Here is a 6,000-nt window from a genome sequence, read left to right as displayed (position 1 = left end):
GAGGGGAAGACAGAGAGGGGAAGAGAAAGATAGACACCTGCAGTCCTGCTTCACTGCTTGTGAAGCGACTCCCCATGCAGGTAGAGAGCTGGGGGCTCGAACCAGGATTCTTATTCCAGTCCTTGCGCTTTGCACCACCTGCGCTCAACCTGCTGCATTACCATCCGACTCCCTTCTTTTCAACTTTTAAAAAGTATCTTTTATTTTTAATGATTATGTTCTTACTTTATTTTATTATTATTTTTAATGTTTTGTTTAAAACTTTATTTTGATAGGACAGAGATAAATTGAGATGGGAAGATAGAGAGGGAGAGACAGAGAGACACCTGCAGCACTGCTTCACCACTTGTGAAGATTTCTCCTTGCAGGTATGGTACTGGGGTCTTGAACCTGGGCCTGTCCTTTTAATTTTTTTTTTGCCCCCAGGGAAATTGCTGGGGCTCAGCACTAGCACTACAGAGCCACTGTTCCTGGCAGACATTTTTTCCATTTTATTGGATAGAACAGAGAGAAACTGAGAAAGGAGGGGGAAATAGAAGAGAGAGAAAGGCATCTACAGACCTGCTTTACCACTTGTGAAGCTTTCCTCTGTAGGTGGGGAATGGGTCCTTGTGCTTAGTACTATGTGCACTTAACCGGGTGCGCCACCTCCTGGCCCCCTGTCCTTTCAACTTTTCAATGAACTTTTTACAATCACCTCTTGCAGTGGATTATAAACATGTACTGGGTATCATTATTATTTTTTTAATTTTTAAATATTTATTTATCTATTCCCTTTTGTTGCCCTTGTTTTTTTTTTTAATTTTTTAATTATATTTATTTATTTTCCCTTTTGTTGCCCTTGTTATTTTTATTGTTGCTGTTGTTATTGATGCTGTTGTTGTTGGATAGAACAGAGAGAAATGGAGAGAGGAGGGGAAGACAGAGAGGGGAAGAGAAAGATAGACACCTGCAGACCTGTTTCACCGCTTGTGAAGTAACTCCTGTAGGTGGGGAGCTGGGGGCTTGAACCGAGATCCTTAACTCGGTCCTTGAGCTTTGCACCAGCTGCGCTTAACCCTCTGCGCTACCAACCGACTCCCTCATTATTATTTTTTTTTTATTATTCTTAGAGTCACTTAAAGCTTTTCCTTTCCAGAAAGCTATGGCTCTAATGGTGTTTTAAAAATTGCTTAATTTTGTTTTATGATCTGGGGCCTGTCTACTTATCTCTAACAATGACAGACACTTATTACATTCGCACTATTATTAAAGAGCTCTTCAAAGCTTGTCTTTCCCCTAGAGATTTTACTCCTGTTAGAATCCACAGTCCTTAGGAGATATAAAGAGAACTAGTAGAATTCTGGAAACTGACATTAACAAAGCCCCTTAAACTTCCATGACCTAAAGTAGCTCTCATAACTTTAATATACATAAGATCAAATGCCTTCTGGATCAATAAATGGTTGGTCCATGCAGGTGAACATTACACATCCAATTTTGATACTCTAGATTTATCATTAACAGCTACAAGCTACCTTTACACAGCACTTGTAATCTACACGCAGAAATTTAGTAATCTGGAAAATACACCTAAGAAGAACTGTCCTTGAACTTGGATAGAAAGGACCTTATCAGAGAGCATTATCATCTGACCCTGCTTTGAAATTCAAAAGTATTGATTCAGAGGTTAATATTTCCCAGTTCAGAAGATATACAGCACTGGTTTCTGTTGATTGATGTTCATTCCACTGGAAATTTTGGACTGAGATAGTTAGGGATCTTCCAGAAAATGCTGACTTCAGAGGTGGGACAGCTTTTGCTTAAGACTTCTGATTAATATTAACATTCTTATTTAGTCCATATCAATTAAAATTTAATGTTGTATTTATTACACACACACACACACACACACACACACACACACACACACACACACACACACACACACGACAGGGGAGAAGAGAGAGAGAACATACCAGAGCATTGCTCTGGTATATGAGATGCCAGGGATCAAATTCAAGAACTCATGCACAGGCTAGAAAGACAGCATAATGGTTAATCAAATGATTTCCATGCCTGAGGATCTGAAGTTCCAGGTTCAATCCCCAGCACCACCATAAGCCAGAGCTAAGCAGTGCCCTGGTCTTTCTCTGTGTTTTCTCTCTGCATCTCTCTTATTCAAAATAGAGGTGGTGGGGTGGGGGGAGCAGGAGGGCACACAGTCTGGTCCCTTGCCTATTGTTATAATCGGTACTTTAGGTATTGACCTGGAGACTTATTATCTAAGGACTAATAGTTGTTTCTGGTAATTGTCTGATTTACAATTGGTCAACGTGTGGTTTAAAGAGTCTTAAATGTTGCTGTGCAGCTATTGTCACATAAGATGTCATTCAGCGACTCATCCTACAACAGAAGAAAAGAATTCTGGTTTAACTATAGACTGCACTCAAGGCAGAAGCTTCTGATCTAAGAAAAGTCTCAGCACTGATGGACGTCTGAATTTTCTGATTTCATGTCCTGCGGTCTGATTGTGTCTATCCTTAGCCCAAGAGGAGGAAATGCATCTGAGGAAGGGAGAAAGCAGGCCCTGGGCCTGATGCTGACCAGCACCCAGAGCCGAACTCTGCCATCGCCAGCTATTCCAGTGCTCACAGCAGCACTCTGGGATGCATTGGATCGACCTTCTCGTGGTGCATCCCGTGAGTACCCATTCATTGGGGAAACTGATGATCCTTCCTAGCCAACTGAATCCACACGGATCCCAGTCACTTTCAAAGTCAGCAACAAGCAGCTCCTGACAGCTTTCAACCTGACCTGTTGACTGGCTACGGAAGAAGGGCAAATGCTAGAATAAGAAGCAGAACTCTGTTCTCCTGGACATGTATGTTCACAGAGACCACCACAGCTGTATTCTAGTGGTCTTTGGCTGAAGGACAGTAATGGTGTCTGTCATGCTCTTTTAAAATTCTTTTGTTTTTAATTTTTATTACCTTTATTTATTTATTGGATAGGGACAGCCAGAAATCGAGGGGGGGAGAGAGAGGAAGAGAGACACCTGCAGCCCTGCTTCACTACTCACAAAGCTTTCCCCATGCAGGCGGGGATATGAACACAACATTCACTACAGAAGAGATCCAAAAGGCTAACAAACACATAAAAAATTGCTCCAGGTTTTTTATTTTTATTTTTTATAAAATGGAAATACTGACAAGACTACAGGATAAGAGGGGTACATTTCCACACAATGCCCATCCCCAGAGCTCTATATCCAATCCCTTCCCTTGATAGTTTCCCTATTCTTTATCCCTCTGGAAGCATGGACCTTTTTTTTTTTTTTTTTTTGCCTCCAGGGTTATTGCTTGGCCTCAGTGCCAGCACTACAAATCCACTGCTCTTAGTGGCCATCTTTTCTTCTTCTTTTTTTTTTTTTCCCTTTTCTTTCTTCCTTTTCCTTGTATTTTATTTGATAGGACAGAGAAATTGAGAGGAGAAGGAGACAGAGAGGTAGAGAAAGGTATCTGCAGAACTGCTTCACTTCTCACGAAGTGTCTCTGCTCTAAGTGGGGAGCGAGGCTTAAATCTGGTTCCTTGTGCAGACCCTTCTGCATTAGTTCTGTGTGCACTTAATTGGGTGTGCCACCGCCTGGCCAGGGTTCACACTTCTGCAGATACACCTAAATGTTGTAAAGCAGCTATTCAACCTGGATCACATGAGAGTCCTCTAGGGCACTTTTTAAACTATGGCTGCCCCCCACAGCCCTGGAAACCTGACTTCACTGCTATGGGACAGGACCTGGGTATAGGTCTTTTATAAAAATTCTCTAGGCAATTAACTTTCCAGATAAGTGAGAAATTTTGCTTTTAAATCAAGAGAACTAAGGGAACGACTGACTTAAAAAGTTGCTTAGCTTGTAGAGCATAGGTTTGCTCACCTCCACATATGCTGGAGTGATGCTCTGGCTGGCATTTTTTCTCTCTCTCTCTCTCTCTTTCTCCTTTTCTCTTTCTCTCTCTCTGATGAAAGAAATAAAGTTTGGGATGCAACTTGAGTAAAAAAAAAATCACTTACACATTGAAGACAGGGGCAGAGGTAGATAGCATAATGGTTATGCAAAAAGACTCATGCCTGAGGCTCCAGAGTCTAAGGTTCATTCCCCCCACACCACCATAAACCAGAGCTGAGCAGAGGTCTGGTTAGAAAAAATAAAGACAGTAATGTAAGCAATGAGGAGGGAAGGAAGAGCATACATTAAAAAGGAAAAAATATAGAAAACTAATAGCTATAAGTACTTCTTATCAATAATTTATTTAACTGTAAAAACACGCTCTGGGGGGGTCGGGCGGTGGCGCAGTGGGTTAAGCGCATGTGGCGCAAAGCGCAGGGACCGGCGTAAGGATCCCGGTTCGAGCCCCCGGTTCCCCACCTGCAGGGGAGTCGCTTCACAGGCGGTGAAGCGGGTCTGCAGGTGTCTATCTTTCTCTCCTCCTCTCTGTCCTCCCCTCCTCTCTCCATTTCTCTCTGTCCTATCCAACAACGAATTGCGTCAACAAGGGCAATAATAATAATAACCACAACGAAGCTACAACAAGGGCAACAAAAGGGGGGGGGGGATGGCCTCCAGGAGCGGTGGATTCATGGTGCAGGCACCGAGCCCAGCAATAACCCTGGAGGAGGAAAAAAAAAAACACGCTCTGGGGGCAAAGTGGTGTTGTACCCAGTAGACCACACATTAACAGGTGCTAGGACCTGACTCAAGACCCTACCCCCACCTTCAGAAAGAAAGCGTCACAAATAGTGGAGCAGTGCTGCAGGTGTTTCTCCTTTTCTCTGTCTCCCTCTCTATTGTTTGTCTCATCTTCTGTCAAACAGAAATGAAAAAGGAAAAAAATATCTCTGGGAACTGTGGAACCATGCAGGCACTGATTTTCAGTGAAAACCCTGGCACCAAAAAAAAAAAAAAAGAAAAAGAGAAAAAAACATGATCTGGCTGTATACTATCTAAAGAAGGCATTATCAAGCTACCTATCTAGGCAGAACCCAAGATCAAACCTAGGGCCTCATTGCATGATCCACCACCCCGTCCAATTCACTCCCCACAACCATTAAAAAAAATGCTACCAAGGTTATCACTGGGGCTCGGTAGTGCCAGCACTACACATCTATTGTTACCAGTGGCCATTCCCCACCTTTTTCTTTCTTTTGTTTTATTTGATAGGACAGAGTGCTAGAGAGAGATTGAGAGGGGAGAGGCAGATAGAGAGGGAGAGAGAAAGATAAACACCTGCAGACCTGCTTCACTGAGTGTGAAGCTTCCCCCTCCCTGAGGACTTGAACTCAGGTCCTTGTGCATAGTATTGTATGTACTCAGCTAGGTGTGCCACTGCCCAGACCACTACCATCCACATTTTTAGAGAGAGATAGAGAGAGGTAGAGAAGTGCCCCTACTCCCTCATTTATGAAGTTCTCTTTGTTCCCACATGGCCCTGGGGATTAAACCCAGAGCCTCCTGCAATGAGAAAGGCCCCAAGTGCTGATTCAACACCGTGCCACTATGTAATTATTATTATTTAAACTTTTTTAACACTTAAAAAGTCTTTCTTTCTTTCTTTCTTTCTTTCTTTCTTTCTTTCTTTCTTTCTTTCCTCCAGGGTTATTGCTGGGGCTCCGTGCCTGCACCACAAATCCACTTCTCCTGGAGGCTATTTTCTCCTTTGTTGCTCTTGTTGTTTACTGTTGTTATTATTGTTGTTGTTATTGCTGTTGTTGTTGGATAGGACAGAGAGAAATCGAGAGAGGAGGAGAAGACAGAGGGGGGAGAAAAAGATAGACACCTGCAGACTTGCTTCCCAGCTTGTGAAGCGACCCCCTGCAGGTGGGGAGCCGGCAGCTGGAACCAGGATCCCTGCTCCTGTCCTTGCACTTCGCCCCCATGTGTGCTTAACCCACTGAGCTACTGCCCGACCCCCACTATGTACTTATTTTTATTGGTCACACTGGTTTACAATACTATGTCTCAG

The sequence above is a fragment of the Erinaceus europaeus genome, chromosome 11 (genome assembly GCF_950295315.1).
Source record: "Erinaceus europaeus chromosome 11, mEriEur2.1, whole genome shotgun sequence".
Taxonomy (NCBI): Eukaryota; Metazoa; Chordata; class Mammalia; order Eulipotyphla; family Erinaceidae; genus Erinaceus; species Erinaceus europaeus.
Note: the sequence above shows the minus strand (reverse complement) of the source record.